The sequence below is a fragment of the Diospyros lotus genome, chromosome 1 (genome assembly GCF_014633365.1).
Source record: "Diospyros lotus cultivar Yz01 chromosome 1, ASM1463336v1, whole genome shotgun sequence".
Lineage (NCBI taxonomy): Eukaryota > Viridiplantae > Streptophyta > Magnoliopsida > Ericales > Ebenaceae > Diospyros > Diospyros lotus.
In genome coordinates this window covers 7,971,844-7,988,954 of record NC_068338.1, presented here as the reverse complement: position 1 = coordinate 7,988,954, position 17,111 = coordinate 7,971,844, and the positions used below count along the sequence as shown (strand labels likewise).

The following is a 17,111-nucleotide window of genomic DNA, read 5'->3' as shown; positions in this document are numbered from 1 at the left end:
TAGACCGATGAGCGGTCATGTGAGGAGTTTGAACATGATGGTTTAGTGGGGGTGATTGCAACACCTCGACATCTCTACCACATGGGAGGTTTCATGACATACTTACGCATTTCATTTTCATACACAAATTTCTTTACTGAATCACTTGCTAAGATGTTCATATCTTATTATCGACATATTCAACTTGCCAGGTACCCCAGGGACAAGCCAAAAGGAAAGGCAATGAGGTGGTCCACGATTAGTTTAACTTTCTTCAAGTTCTGTTTTTAAAAGTGTCATTCATTGTATACTTTTGTACTTTAAGTGTTGTATTAAAAGAACGATGTAAGGAAAATGGGTCATGTATAGTCATTAGCTTCCTAATCTGCAATAGGGTGTGTCATGATGCACTTGTATCGAGATCATATGGTGGAAGCCTCAATTACATAGCTTGTGATTAAGATTTCAGGTTCGATCATTTGCTCCCGTTGGCAAAGGCTTCCATAACGCCCGTTTGAATGTAATTGGTTCACGATATTATCATGTAATTAATGTTGTTGTATGTGTTTAAGATGCGGGGCGTTACACCATGATTCGTGCACACATATATAAGAAATTCTTATTTAACATTCATTAATGCATTTAATCCCTCAATGTCTACCAATCAACATCATGCACAAGAACAACATCCATGCAAGTAACACCAAAATCTTGCATGTTCCCTGCTCTAGCAAAGAAAACACTATTCTCAAAGAATTATAGGGTGAATCAAAACCCTATTGAGGCTTTGGAATAAAATCCATCAAGTAATTAAGGAAGATCAACATGTTTAAACATAGTAAAATAGGCAAGATTCATTATCTCCATCATAGGAAGAATAACTAACATGAAAAGGATTGCTGAGGCAAAATTCCACAAAATTTCCAGATTACGAGTGGTAAATTCAATGGCCTATCTCTACTTGAAAGTTAACCAAATGATCCAAGAAGTATCTCAAGACAAAGATTATAAAGTCTAGTTTATGGAACAAAAAGCGGATTTCAAATTGGATATCACTAACTACTAGCAGGATCAACCAGGTAGCATTCTTATACAACGTCGGCACTGCGTGATCCCGCCAACCCAGTGGCCGGGGGATTATGACAGGCATGATAGTTGTTCACATTTATTTGTCAGTGGGCAGACCACGGTCGATGACCCATCACCCCCTTCGTGTTCGGCATCCCGGAGAACGAGCGGACGTCCATGAGTCGCTCGCACGACAAAACAAGACAAGGTGAACGCGGGGTACGGACGACACTTCAAGGTTCGTCCCAAGCCGTGAGCACGGCCCGTCGAAGAAACGAGGCACGTTTTTGGAATCAATTCCCTTGCTTTAGGTATGCATCACAGGAACCCACCAAGCGCCCTAGGCAAGAAGCGCGCTTGAGGCAACATCTGAAGTGGGGTGGACGGGCAAACATCGTTACGCGAGCAAGGACATGATCGACCCTTATAACCCAAGCACCACTCACACGTCGTCACGTTCGCTTTGCAACAACTCCACCCGACGCGTTACACCCCCATCAAGGAGTAAGCCTGACGAAAGCGCAAAACGCCACGCAAGGCCGAGCAAGCACCGCTTGGCATGGAAGGAAAATAATATTCGGAGACAGTAAATGTGATTGGAGCACGCCCACGCAAGGCCCAACGCATCACGATACCATCTGTTCTGCTTGGCGTGGTCTTGCGGCATCCCTTTTGGAATAGTGATATGATCGGCCATGCATAGGCTAAGCCCTACCAGCCCCCAAGCACGTTACGCGCTAGGCAACAACAAGGTTGTTTCATTCGATAGCCCACGTTGTTAGCCAACGATGGTGGCGACACCATTGGCATAACACGCCACTTCGAGACCGGACCTGTCAGCTTGTTGCCCCATGGCGTCGCATCGCCATCGAGAATCGTGGCATCAATCGTTCCGAGACACATCCATCACCTTCGGCAACACGCGAGCCATGGCAACACACAAAGCGATCGCTTGGCATGAAAGAACCCTTTAAATTTATGATCGGGCACTTGGTCGAGGGGTCACCAGAGGCCGGTGGCCAGTGACAGCTAGAGGCAGTGGGGGGTTGGGGGCGACAACTGACGGTGGAAGGGGGTGGGCGAACCACCGCGGTTGCCAGCACACCTAGGCATGCTTGTTGTACCATGCGTGGCCATGCAGCATGCACATGGCCTGCATGGGTGCTGCTTGCCTGCATGCCTTGGCACTCCATGCTACTCACTACCTGGCCCCCCTTATAATAGCATTTTGAGCAATCTTTTGAGTGATAGGAGGAAACATTGAGATTTTTAAGGAGTCATAATTGGGGTTTTAAAAATATATACTTATTATTTTGACGCGATTTTTTGCATAAAGGCAAGAAATAATTCAACAAAGACTAGGAAAAAATTAAAAAAAAAATGAGAATGGGAAATATTTTTTTTAATTTATTTACAAAATTTATTATTTAAAAATAATTTTAATTAGAAAAAAAATACAAAAAATTTTAGGGAATGATTTTGAAAATTAGTAGATATCTTAAAAATATTTTGAAGAGCAACTGAACCCAAACACGTTATTGGCCAACTATGGTGGTGACTGCTACGCTACCCTGCACATTAATTTATCAAAATTACAAATAAATTCATCATACGTCAATCCTTTTATTAAAGCAGGTGTAGTGCGATTATACTCGCCAGTGTGCGAGTGTGTATGTAGTAAAATTTTAAATTTATATTTCGGTGAGTCCGAGTCGGTTCATAGGGAAATTATTTATGGATGAAAACAAAGATCACAAAATATTTGATTTTAGGAGGTGATTAAGATGATTTAAAGGTAAGAATAAAAACTAAACTAATACTGAATTTAAGCAGCTTGGGTTAAGACAATTTCAGTGTCAAAACCAATTAATTTTCAATTTAATAGAAAAGATCAGTAATATTCATCTGATTTAAGTTTTGCAGATCTGTCAGTAATTTTAGTTCAAGATAATGATAATTCTTGTTTAAGCAATCTCCAGACATGTCATGAAAATTCTGAATTAAGCAATTACCATAAATTGAATTATATTCCACAGACAGAATTTATAGATACAGATTAATCATTTGGACTTGGGTATGAAAACATTTCCAGGTCTAGCAATCTCCATACGTGGCATGAAAATTCTAAGTTAGGCTTATGCTCCAATCCAAACTCAAAGATACACTATACACACACTGCTCGAATTAAATCAGATTAATATTACATACTTGAAGCGCAGCTTTCTTTGGAAATTATTGGCGTTGGACATTGTCCTTGCCTTAACCCAAGATTGGATTTAACTACTTATCTTCATTTTTAAATAGATTGGCAGGAATTTAAATGATGAAAATTAAAAGATAGTATTTAAAAGATAATTTTTTAACCGACCATATAGGCAGTGTATAATTAAAAGACAATATTCAACCGACCATATAGGCAGTGTTTAATAAAAAGATAATATTTAAAGACAATATTTAACTGACCATATAGGCGGTATATAATGAAAAGACAATATTCAACCGACCATATAGGCGGTATATAATAAAAAGATAATATGAATAACATAATACAACTATATGGAAACAAAAGTTGAAGATTTGAGAGAAAAATTCTAAGAACGAAACTATATAAAAATTAAAGTGAAAAATTTGAGAGAGAAATCCTAAGAACACAACTATGCTTTCATTATAGGAAAAATTGAATGGTTACAAATGCACTCCAAGTGCTCTATTTATAGGCTAAAAGATGCAATGGAGACCACCAAATTATATAATTTAATAATAAAAATGATAAATAAATATTTAATTTAATAATACAAGATAAACAAAATATCTAATTTTAAAAAAATACAAAGATAAACATAATAATTAAGAAGCTTCCACAACTTGTTCTTTGTTTTGGGCTTGGGCCTTCCTTGTGTTGGGCTTGGGCCTTTCTTGTTTCGGTGTCATCCCAAATACAAACAACGTATTTTCATGAAAGAATATGGAACTTGACATAGCTTCATGACTGAAATAATGCCATAGATAAATAATTTTTGAATTTAAACAAAATTCCCTACTCCGAACTCGAATCCTGAGATCACATGATTTATAGCATCAAGAGGGACTAGACCGGGTTGTAATGGGGCTATGAGGTTAATATGGGTTGTCAAAGAAAATGGTAAAGTGTCGGGAATTTTTTTTTGACACTAATCTCAAATTGGATGTAATGTTTTCTTCAGCATTTATTTTGAAACACTTGTGCTGAATATCTAAGAGAACTTTCTTTTTTTTTTTCTTTTCTTTTTTTTTTTTTGCTTTTTTGTTTCTTTTTTATATGAAAATACCGAGATAGACTGATTCTTAAAAACACATCAGGTTTGGACAAACTTCATGTGGTTACAATTTAGATGAGGGTAAGAAAAGAAATTATGCTAAGAATAGCTCAAATGGATTAGCAATGGAGGTTAATGTAAAGAAAGAAAAAGGTTAATAGGCCCAAATTGAAAGAAATTGATTCCCCTATCATGCTTCTACAAAACGATGTTACTCAGTCAACTAATTTAGAGTTTGAAACTAGCCAAATTCATCCGTGATCATACTAGACATTCAAAACAAATTGATGTTTTGAAGCCATTGAAAAGATGAGATAAACAATAAAGCGCATTTAGAGTAAGTGTTATTTCACTCAGAATTAATGATTATTAGGCTCAAACACTCACTTGGATAATAGTCTCCACTTCTATTAAGGGATCATGCAGTGCGCTAATCAACTAATTACCACTATCTTTGACTTTATGACCGATAAACCAATTTCTAATTATTGAACTCTCGATGTATGCAAATCACTTATTCTAATCCCATACATCTACGTTTTCAAATAAGAAATTAATGCATTCATGATTCATACTGCAAATTCAACTGGCTATCAGTGTATAATTACAAAGCTTTAGAGATAGTGTTATTTAAAGCACACATAATTTTTTTAATTTTTAGTAGGAAGAGATAAAAATAAACAATTCACACAAAACTATAAGCATGCAGTTGCAAATTCACAGTTAAACATGGACCAAATAGTTCATAAATATACCTTACTTCCCCCCAACTTGAATTACAGTAATAAAATAGGGTTGTTAGGAATACCTGTAACTCCACAAGTCTGTAAGTTTATTGTGAACTACTAAATCTTCAACAAACAAGTGAGAATACCTTACATATATTTTTTTTATATTTTTTTTCACACCGAAATAAGAAAAATTCATGCAAGTCATATAATAAAGAGATGCATCTCAAGAGTATAAAAAGTACTCTTTACTCAGCCATCTTATCATAGACTTGCCTTACAAGGATAAATCTAAATTAATCGGACCCCTTTGATGCTTGCTTCTAATTTTCTTAGACCAGTCTATCCGAGGCTCGTAAGAATCATGTTGTGGAACATAAGCGTGTAATTTCTCTAGCAGCTCCTCAATAGTGGATGCGAAAATGAGAATCTTTCTTGCTGAAAGAGAAATGAACTTTTGTTCCACAGCCTGATCAAGAAAAGAGAGCAACCCATAAAAAAAATGGTTAATATTTAAAAGTCCAATGGGTTTGGTATGGAGATTGCTCTTGACCCAAGAAATTATACAAAAGATTTCTTCAAGTGTACCAAAACCTCCTGGCAAAGCAATGAAGGCATCTGACTGATAAATCTTACAAGCCATGCGCTTAGACATAGAAGTCGTTCTTATAAGTTAACCTCGTGTATACCCGAAAATCTGTGGATCAGCCAAAGGGATTGGCATAACACCTGCCACATATGATTTTCCAAGATGTGCAGCCTGTGAAACACATCCATTCAATCCACGACTTCCCCCTCCATAGACCAAATTAATTTTTCTCTCTCCCAATTTTAGGCCAAGTTCGCTTGCTGCAAGTGTGTAACAAATATCGCTCCCAAGTTGCGAGCCACATAGTACACATATGGTATTAATTCGACGAACTGGGTGGCCTTCCATTTATGTTAGTTATTTATATATGCCCTAAAAGTAAAACTGGTTAAAGAGGTGTGGCGATCAAAAGTAACTACATAGAAATTCAACAATAAATAAACACAAACAAAAATCATGCGTATATACAAGTAGTTGTGATTGTGGCTCACATCTTTCTCTGGTTTTACGTCAAGAAACGGCTTAAACATCTTCTATGAAGTGGGGATAGACTTCCCATTCAATTTTCTTATAGATTGGCAAACAGGGTTAATTATAGTCAGATTCTCAAGACTATAGCGTTGGTGGTCACTTCTAAATTGGGTCCATAAAGCAAGAATTTCTCGATGCACTATTCCACACGGATGTGTCTCAAGAGTCAATCGGATATCATCCAAAGACTCCTTACTCAGCCCATTCTTTATGAAACTAATTTTATCATCTCGATTTATGGAAGTAAACCCCACAGATTTGCATCGTGTGTTACAAGTCCATCGAGCACATTTGTGACAACGATTTAATCTTTTCGTTCTTCGTTTTTTTTGAAAAACTACTTTTTCCCAAGCCTGGGAAGTGCTTAAAACTAGGTGAAGTTTTGCTAAGAAATCGAACTTTTGCTTCAATTAACCAACGAATATCTTCAGGGATATTTTTACACATCAAAAGCCTAAGTCTTTCACACCTAACGGCATAAATCCTTTTCAAATCGTTTTGTGGGAGAGATGGATAGTACTTGCGAATTTTTAAGAGCTAAAGATCCATTTTTAAAATAGAACTATAGTAAGAGAAAAATAGAGCAAAATTATGAATCTTACAAAAGGGACAAGAGTACCTGATTAGAGAACAACACAAAGGAGAGAAGACTGAGCTCAAAGAAGTGTGACTTTCCTCATGCAGATACAGGTCTCTTACAGGGCAGTGGAAGTCACCATTCTAACAACCACACTTGGCTCGAGGTGTTCCATAAGTGCAGGGTCACGTCTGGCGTCTCATTTTTTAGCGTTCGGTGTTTCTTTTTTCAACTTTCGGCGTCTCTTTTTTCTACTTTCGACGTTTCTTTTTCAACGCTTGACGTTTCTTTTTCTTTATAGGGTATTGTGTCCTTTTTCTTTATAGGGCAGTGTGATTGCACTGCCCCAGAAAAATGGTTGCCATCAACGATAAGTCTGTCTCCTTCTTTTCTTTATCTTCTTTTTTTTGTATATATATATATATTTATTTATTTAAAAAAATAAATTTTATTTTATTATATATTTTTAAATATTTTTTAGAGTTTTTTTTTTCTTTTCTTCCAGTTAAGGATCAAATAAGTGGTTGCCCACCTATTCGTATAATAACTCCCATTCATTACACCACTTTTAAAGTTATTTTCAAAATTATGTAAATTGATTTTTCTCATAAATGCACATACATATTTTGAAAATATGTCATCCGGATGTGTTGGTTTTATTACATCAGAGTATGACACATCAATTTGCAAAAACACCTCACACATGTCTGCTTTAATTTAATCCCCAATAAGATAGACTAGTTGAAAAGACATAAATTTAGGCTCAAGTTTGGCTAGGCCCATGGTATCTTCACATTTGGGCTCTTGGGTTTTATCATCTTCTTCTCCCAGGCTTCTTCTTTTCTCACATCATTTTGGTCCAATTTTCCTTCTATGATCGCTCGTACTATCCTAGGGTCATCAAGTCTCTCAATTGGTTCATCATTCCTAGGGATGGGTGTAGATTGGAACGACTCTTGACCTATGGGTGAATTGAATGACGTTTCCTCCCCAAGACATTGACCTACGAAATTTTGATTAGGTTGGTTTGGAAACTTGCCAGGTTCACTCACACTCAAGGTCTGTGTAAACTCGGTCAATTGTTCTAAAATGTCACCTATGGCCCTAGTGGTTTGTTCTTAAAGTTCGACCACCTGTGCATTAAAACTCATTTGACCTTGCATAAACTCCTGAAGGGTGTCCTCTAAAAATTTTTCATCCTGAGGTTGATAAGCATTAGATCTAACCCCTTATTCTAACTCAAATTGGTGAGGTGGTGGAGGAAAAGGCTCATGAGATTGGAACACAGAGTTATTGTTCCAAGGATAATTCCAATGGTTATAGGAACTGGGGTAATCAGTGTAAAGATCTGGGTCGTAGCCCGGCAGATAAGAATTCTCCCATTGACTCTAATTAAAAGAAAACCTCTCCTTACTAGGATCGGGATGGCCGAATGCATTAGAAGTCATAGACATGCTAAAATACTGAGACAAAGAGAATATGGAATGACAAACGGCAGATAATGATGCTAATGAATCAATTAATATTTCAATAATCATACTTGACCGTAGTCTCTTACATTGTTTAATAACTAAAAGTTATCTAAATATATTTTTTTAAATTTAATTTTTTAATTTATATATTATTTTATTATTTTTTAGTTTTTTTCAAATATATATTTTATATATATATATATTGAAAGTAATTTTTTAATTATTATTTTTTTAATTTTTTTTAAAATAGTAAAACAACAACAAAATTCAACCAAATTTAATCTCCCCAGCAACGACGCCAAAAACTGACTGTTACGCTACCCTGCACATTTATTTATCAAAACTACAACCAAATTCATCAGACGTCAATTCTTTTATTAAAGTAGGTGTAGGGCGATTATACTCGCCAGTGTGCGAGTTTGCATGTAGTACAATTTTAAATTTATATTTCGATGAGCCCGAGTCAGTTCACAGGGAGACTATTTATGGATGGAAAAAAAGACCACAAAATTTTTGATTTTAGAAGGTGATTAATAGGATTTAAAGATAAGAATTAAAGACAATGTTCAACCGACCATATAGGCGGTATATAATAAAAAGACAATATTCAACCAACCATATAGGCGGTATATAATGAAAAGACAATATTTAAAGACAATATTCAACCAACCATATAGGCGGTATATAATAAAAAGACAATATGAATAACATAATACAACTATATGGAAACAAAAGTTGAAGATTTGAGAGAGAAATTCTAAGAACGAAATTGTATAAAAATTAAAGTGAAAAATTTGAGAGAGAAATCCTAAGAACACAACTATACTTTCATTATAGGAAAAATTGAATGGTTACAAATGCACCCAAAGTGCTCTATTTACATGCTAAAAGATGCAATGGAGACCACTCAATTATATAATTTAATAATAAAAATGATAAACAAATATTTAATTTAATAATAAAAGATAAAGAAAATATCTAATTTTAAAAAAATACAAAGATAAACATAATAATTAAGAAGCTTCCACAACTTGTTCTTTGTTTTGGGTTTGGGCCTTTCTTGTGTTGGGTTTGGGCCTTCCTTGTTTTGGGCTTGGGCTCTATAATATTATAATATTATATATATTATATTTATTATTTTTTTATTTTATATATTATATATATTTTTTTATATTAATATTTTTAAACATGCACGAAATCACAAAATGCATAATAATATTCAATTTAAACCATTTTAAGATCAAAACAAAGGTGAAATTATAACAAAATTTTTACAAAATTGACCACTAATCATGTGGTGACATCGTTGGCCTAGCATGCCACTACGGGACCGAACCTGTTAGTTTGTTGCCCCATGGTGTCGCACCACCATCGAGCATCGTGGTATCAATCGTTCTGAGAGACACCCACCACCTCCAGCAACACACAGCCCATGGCAACGCACAAAGCAATTGCTTAGCACGAAAGAGCCCTTTAAATTTATGATCAGGCACTTGGCCAGGGGGTCAACGAAGGCCAGTGGCTGGCGGCGGCCAGAGGCAGTAGGGGGCTGGGGTGGCAAGGGAGGGGCCAACCACCACAGTTGTCGGCGTACCTAGGCATGCTAGTATGCTTGTTGTGCCATACGTGGCCATGTAACATGCACATGAACTGCATGGGTGTTGCTTACTTGCATGCCTTAGCGCCCGATGTTGCTGACTACCTACCCCCCTTATAATAGCATTTTGAGCAATCATTTGAGTGACAGGAGGAAACATTAGGAATTTTGAGTTGTAATTAGGGTTTAAAAATATATATACATATTATTTTTTAGTGATTGTTTGCACAAAGGAAAGAAATAACTCAAGAAACACTAGGAAGAAATTTAAAAAAAAAATTGAGAATGGGAAATATTTGTTTAATTTATTATTGAAAATAATTATTATAAAATCACAAAAATTACAAAAAAATACAGAAAATTATGTGGAATGACTTGAAATATTAGTAGATGTCTCCCAAAAATTTTTGGGATCAGATTTACTTAATTTTATGGATGGAAATAATTAATAAGAAATTGAAAAAATATAAAATAATTGGTTAAAAAAATTTAAAATTCTCAAAAATTAGTAAAAATGGTTTTTGAGTTCAACAAGTGTTGAAATATGAACTGGGAGTTGAACAAGTGAATATGAATGTTGAAAAATTAACTGGGTGCATGCAAACTCCTCCACATAAAATGCGAATACGAAAAATGTGAGAATTTTGCTTGTGCGATGGTGGCTATAAGTCATTTGTGACATCTTGACATACTTGCATGAATAACATATAGTTTGGAAGTTCGAAAATTCATCTTCTTCCATCCGAAAAGTTATCCGGAGTCACAAATGTTTTTTGAAAAACAAGCACAAGAACCTCATTTTGCAAAACATGGTCATTTTTAGGAAATGATGCCCAAAGGCCTATGATGTTGGTGGGTGGAGGGGGGGGGGGGGGGGCACACAGTAGGCCAACAGAGGGCCCCCGTGCGCTTGCAAGCTTGCTCCATTAAACCTAGCGTGCGCCCGGCCGTGCCCGTCTGTCGCGCTTACGCCCTTACCTGGTCCTGCCTGCTCCCCCTACACGCGCCTTGGCACCCCAGGTTGCATGTTGGGGCTTGCCAGGGTCCACTATCTGCCCAGTCCCCGTGGGGAACTTGGGGCTTGCTTGGTTGGCTAATTTTGTGTAAGTCTGCATAGGGGCTTGGGGCTGCCTTGGTTAGCCATAGCTTCGTCTAAGTCCCCACGTGGGCTTTCGGTTGCTTGGGCCAACTTGAATGCCCCCCGGTCGGCGTAGGGGCTTAGCTTGGGTTGGCTTGCCTTGCTTAGTTGGGTAAGTCCAAGTCTAAGTCCCAAGTCTTAACTCTGAGACTACGGTGACAGTGCAGTGCGAGAGAGGGAAAAATGGCTAAGTCTAACTCGTGGTGGGTCATTCTTCCTCGTGGAGGAAGGAGGAACCTCGGGGGCCGAGGGAAGGAAAGGGAAAGGGGTCAAGGGCGGGAGGGACGAATCGAAGTGACAAAGGTCTGAATCTCAGTGGATCGTGGCAACAAGGCCACTATGCCACTTACAATACCCCGTTGCGTGTTTAAGTGATCTGTAAAGGATTCTACTTGCCGCTCGGTGGGAATTGTATTGCACGGTGGCTTATGCGACTGGTCTGCCGTGGGGGCTGCACCGACGACACGTGCCTTTGGGGGCCAGAGGGCCCCTATTGCGGGTCGGCAAATGGGTGGCGGCGGCATGCCTCGCTTTTGGCCCGGATTCTGACTTAGAGGCGTTCAGACATAATCCGACACACGGTAACTTTGCACCACTGGATTTTCAACTAAACGTGATGACCAATTATGTGAATCAAAGGTTCCTCTCGTACTAGGTTGAATTACTATCACGGCGCTATCATTAGTAGGGTAAAACTAACATGTCTCACGACGGTCTAAACCTAGTTCACGTTCCCTATTGGTGGGTGACCTATCCAACGCTTGGTGAATTCTGCTTCACAATGATAGGAAGAGCCGACATCAAAGGATAAAAAACAACATTGTTATGAAGTCTTGGCTGCCATAAGCCAGTTATTCCTGTGGTAACTTTTTTGACACATCTAGCTTCAAATCCTGAAGGTCTAAATGATCGTTAAGCCATGCTTTCATGGTTCATATTCGTACTGAAAATCAGAATCAAACGAGATTTTACCCTTCTGTTCCACAAGAGATTTTTGTTCTTATTGAGCTCATCTTAGGACACCTACGTTATCTTTTAACAGATGTGCTACCCCATCTAAACTTCTCACTTGACAATGTCTTCTGCCCGGATCGGCCCGCCGGGGGCGAGCCTTGGGTCTAAAAGGAGGGGCAGTGCCCCGCTTTTGATTCACAGAATAAGTAAAATAACGTTAAAAGTAGTGGTATTTCACTCTTGCCATTTTCGGCTCCCACTCATCCTACACCTCTCAAGTCATTTCACAAAGTCGGACTAGGGTTAAGCTCAATAGGGTCTTCTTTCCCCGTTGATTCTGCTAAGTCCTTTCCCTTGGCTGTGGTTTCGCCAGATAGTAGACAGGGACAGTGGGAATCTCGTTAATCCATTCATGCGCGCCACTAATTAGATGACGAGCCATTTAGCTACCTTAAGAGAGTCATAGTTACTCCTGTCGTTTACCCGGGCTTAGTTGAATTTCTTCACTTTGACATTCAGAGCACTGCGTAGAAATCACATTGCATTAGCATCCGCAGGGACCATCGCAATGCTTTGTTTTAGTTAAATAATCGGATTCCCCATGTCTGTACTAATTCTGAGTCGACTATTCGACACCCGAGGAAGGCCCCGAGAGGAGCTGTTCCCAGTCTGTCCACCGGCCAACATGCAGCAACCCGCTCTCGCTGCAAGAGCAGCTCGAGCAGTCCACCGACAGCCGATTGGTTCAGGACTGGGACCTTCGTGCCCAGTCCTCAGAGCCAAACCTTTTCTCAAAGTTACGGATCCATTTTATCGACTTCTCTTGCCTACATTGTTCCATCAACCAGAGGCTATTAACCTTGGAGACCTGATGCGGTTATGAGTATGATCGGGAGTGGGAGGCACTCGGTCCTCTGGATTTTCAAGGGCCGCCGGGGGCGCACCGGACACCATGCGATATGTGGTGTTCTTCCATCTGTTGGACCCTACCTCTAGCTGAGCCATTTCTAGGGTGGGCAGGTTGTTAAACAGAAAAGATAACTCTTCTTGAGGCCCATGCCGACGTCTCCAGACTCCCTAACATCGTCGTCCGCCGCCACGTCTTAGTTCAGGAATTTTAAGCCAATTCCCTTTCGATGCTTACGAGCGAAGCCCTCTCTATTAGGCTTTCCTCGACTCTTAGGATTGACTAACCCATGTGCAAGTGTTGTTCACATGGAACTTTTCCTGTCTTCGGCCTTAAAAGTTCTCATTGCTCCCTCCTACTCATTGCGGCTTGGCCCTTGCCCCGACGACTGGGTATAGGTCGCGCGTTTCAGCGCCATCCATTTTTTGGGTTAGTTGATTTGACAAGTGAGTTGTTACACACTCCTTAGCGGATTTTGACTTCCATGACCATCATCCTGCCGTCTTAATCAACCAACACCCTTTGTGGGTTCTAGGTTAATGCGCAGTTGGGCACCATAACCCGGCTTCCGGTTCATCCCGCATTACCAGTTTTACTTACAAAAAATGGGCCACTTGGAGCTCACGATTCATTGGTGTAGCTCAGCGAAGTAGCCACGCCGTCTTACCTATTTAAAGTTTGAGAATAAGTCAAGGGCGTTGCGCCCCCGTTGCTTTTAATCATTGGATTTACCCAATAGAACTCGCGCCAAGCTCCAACTATCCTGAGGGAAACTTAGGAGGGAACCAGTTACTAGACGGTTCGATTAGTCTTTCGCCCCTATACCCAAGTCATACGAATGATTTGCTCATTAGTATCGCTGTGGGCCTCTACTAGAGTTTCCTATGGCTTCCCCCGCTCAAGCATAGTTCACCATCTTTCAGGTCCCGACAGATATGCTTGCACTCAAACCCTTCTCATAAGATCAAGGTTAGTTAGCGGTGCAGTCCCTCGCTCGGGGAGCATCCTGCCAATTAGCTTCCTTGCGCCTCGCGGGTTTACTCACCCGTTGACTGGCACACATGTCAGACTCCTTGGTCCATGTTTCAAGACGGGCCGAATAGGGAGCCTGTTGGTCGGTGTTGGGTGGGCGCAGATGCCAGCCATGGTCAGGGCAAAGGCGTGTCCGCGGGCTTGTCAATAGCTTAGGCTTTGGCCTCCGCCCCAACCCGCATCGGTCCACGCCTTGAGTCGATTAGTGGACCAGCGAAGCCATTCCACATCTGATTGGGGCGCATCATCGGCCCCCATCCATTTTTCTCCCAACAATTTCAAGCACTCTTTGACTCTTTTTTCAAAGTTCTTTTCATCTTTCCCTCACGGTACTTGTTTGCTATTAGTCTCTCGCCCATGTTTAGCCTTGGAAGGAATTTACCGCCGGATTAGGGTTGCATTCCCAAACAACTCGACTCGCCGATAGCGCCTCGTGGTGTGACAGGGTCCGAGAATGACGGGGCTCTCACCCTCTCCGGCGCCCCCTTCCAGGGAACTTGGGCCCGATTCGCCGTTGAGGACGCTTCTCCAGACTACTACTCGGACGACGGGGCCGCTAATTCTCAAGCTGGGCTCTTAGCGGTTCACTCGTCGTTACTAAGGGAATCCTGGTTAATTTGTCCTCCTCAGCTTATTGATATATTGGTGGCAGGGATTTCTCATTACTAAGAATCATCTGATTACCAGGTGGGAGATACATTGTGTGGTCCCTGAACAGTGGCGTATGGAGGCAAATGATTGCTAATGAGATGACCTTTGGCATGAGGTAAACATCCTATGCGATTATAGTGGTTTTGATTGAAGAAACCCCTTGCCAGGGTACCCTTGATTGGAAAGTGTTTTTAATGTCAAAAAGAGTTTTGATGTGTCATCTTGATCTCACTAAACTGATCTTGGCATAGCTATAGAGTTAGTGAGTTTGATTAATCCATGACTCTAACTCGATCGGGATGTTAGTCGATGGAGGGATTATTGTACATGAGAATCATAAGCCCAAATAAGTTCTCAAAGAAGTTAGACTTCATTACTGGTAGGAACACTATGACATAATGCTAGTTGTCACTCAAGGTCTTTCGGGTACATCGAGGAGATGGAGAGATCCTCGTTATAGGAAAAAATGTTTGGTCGACGTCAAAGGGTTTGATGTGTCATAATTACTACTTAATTATGAACTTGAAAGATCACACGCATATCAAGCTATGGTGTTTGACTAAGCGATTAAAGTTAAAATTGTCATTAAGAGTTAATGATGTCATTGTTAAGAGTTAATAGATCGAGTTCAAAAGATTAAATTAATAAGAAGCAATTGTCAAGAGTTGATAGGCATGTCGTTAAGAGTTAACGAGGGATTGGTTTCATCATGAGATGATGAAAAGGTCATTAAGAGTTAATGGCGAGCCTAAATGCAAATTTTGGAAACTTGAACAAAAGGCCAAAAATGGTGGACAGGCCTTAAAGGTTGTCGATTGGATCAAAAGTAACAGTTGGTCGACAGGTTGAGAACTAGTCGACAACTCGTGCTAATCAGTCGGTAGTTACTTAAAGATGTCGATCATTTCTATAATATCCCATATTTTCGTGAGATTGCCACGTATTTTAAGTGAGTTTAAAATACCAAAAAATATGCTTAAAATGGCAACAAGTGACCGAATCAGTCACAGAGAGTACCCTAGAGCTTAGATACATAAGGTTAAAGGTATATTTTTTACGAGCATCTCGAGGCGAGATTTATGACGCTGAAAGAAATCAAATCAGAGATGGTTTTCGGTTAAGCTAAGTTGTGGCCTAAAAAGACCGAATGATGGTAAGGGGCTTCCGAAAAATAGTATATATTGAGTAATTTTTAAGTTATTAATTTTTAGATTTTAAGTATCTTGATAAATTTGATGTGTGAGGGTGTAATTATAATTAGAAAATTATCCAAATGAAATAAGGATAAAATTAAGAGTTTATGTGGTAAAATATTAAAGTTGAGGACTTGAAATAAGGGCCAAAGTGTTATTTGAAAGAAGTTTGGGGTTTTAGCTTGGATTTCAAAAGATCAATTCATTATAGTTTTGGATTTCAAAAGCCACTCAATTATGGCTTTGAGTCTTTGGAGTCCATGGCTAAGATTTTGACAAGTGGCATAATGTGATTGGTTGGAGAAATCTATAAAAGGCACCATGGGTTGTTCTCAAATCATTCCAAGAAAGCTTGAGAGTTGAAGCACTCTAAGAGGAAGAGCTTGCTCTAGAGAGAGAGTAGGAAGTTCGGCAAGAAGGCGGGAAGGAATCGAAGGAGAAGCCGGGGAGAACGAGCCTCGTCGAAGTTGCGGGTCTTCACCGGAATTCATCAAAATAAGTCAGAAAAAAAGCAAGGTAAGTCCGATTGTTTTTGATAATCCTGAAGAAGGGGAAGAGAGGGTCGCGTAGGTTCAAACGGGGGTCAAATTGGAGTTAAAATGAGGGAGATATGGCTGAAATACGAAAACGAGGCGTTGTTGTCCGGAATCTGGTGCCTGTGTGTGAGTTACACGCGTCGAAAAATGGCTGCGCGTGAGGGCGCATGTCCCGACTTCCCAAGGCGGGTGAAGGGCTTATTTTCCTTCAAATTTTCCAGTTATACCCCTACTTTAATACCCTTCAATCCTATATAAAAATATTCGAGGTTAGGTTTATCGAAACGCATGTTTTCTGCGGAAACCTAGGTCGTTTGCTGTGAAATTATACCGTCGAAGAGATAAACCAACAAAGTGAGACTCCTATACTCCAAATCCTATTTTTTATTATCTTATGAGAGACTTCTATTGTATGAGACGTGTTTCGTGAAGTTCTTATACGTAAACTCTTGATATTCTCTTACGTGAAATCATGCTGCATATATGAACTGTATTTTTCTGAAAAATATATGCTATTGGCTTTTTAACTATTGCATTTATAAAAATTTGTGTGGCCATACTGTTGTACCTATTTGTTGTTGGCCAAGGGAAAAATTCGGATATCCCCCGAGAGGCGTTATGCGTGCGCCATCGAGAAAGCTCTCGTGGGGAAGACCGTGAGCCTAAGGAACAACGGATGTGGTGCTTGCATGAGTGCTATGAAGTCGGGCCAAAGTGACATGGTTAGGGACCTCCCGAGAGGCGCTATGCGTGCGCTATTGAGAAAGCTCTCGTTGGAGGAGACTAACATGTTCACAAGGCATTTCGGAGTAGTTCTCGTTGTCTTCTCATACATTTTATACCTGATCATGCATCGATATAAA

At 39.5% G+C, this 17,111-nt stretch overlaps 1 pseudogene; it reads right to left on the bottom strand.

The window, feature by feature from the left end:
* Window positions 1–11,259: 11,259 nt before the first annotated feature.
* On the bottom strand, window positions 11,260–14,543 carry LOC127793604 (28S ribosomal RNA; annotated as a pseudogene).
* Between the last annotated feature and the right edge of the window lie 2,568 nt (window positions 14,544–17,111).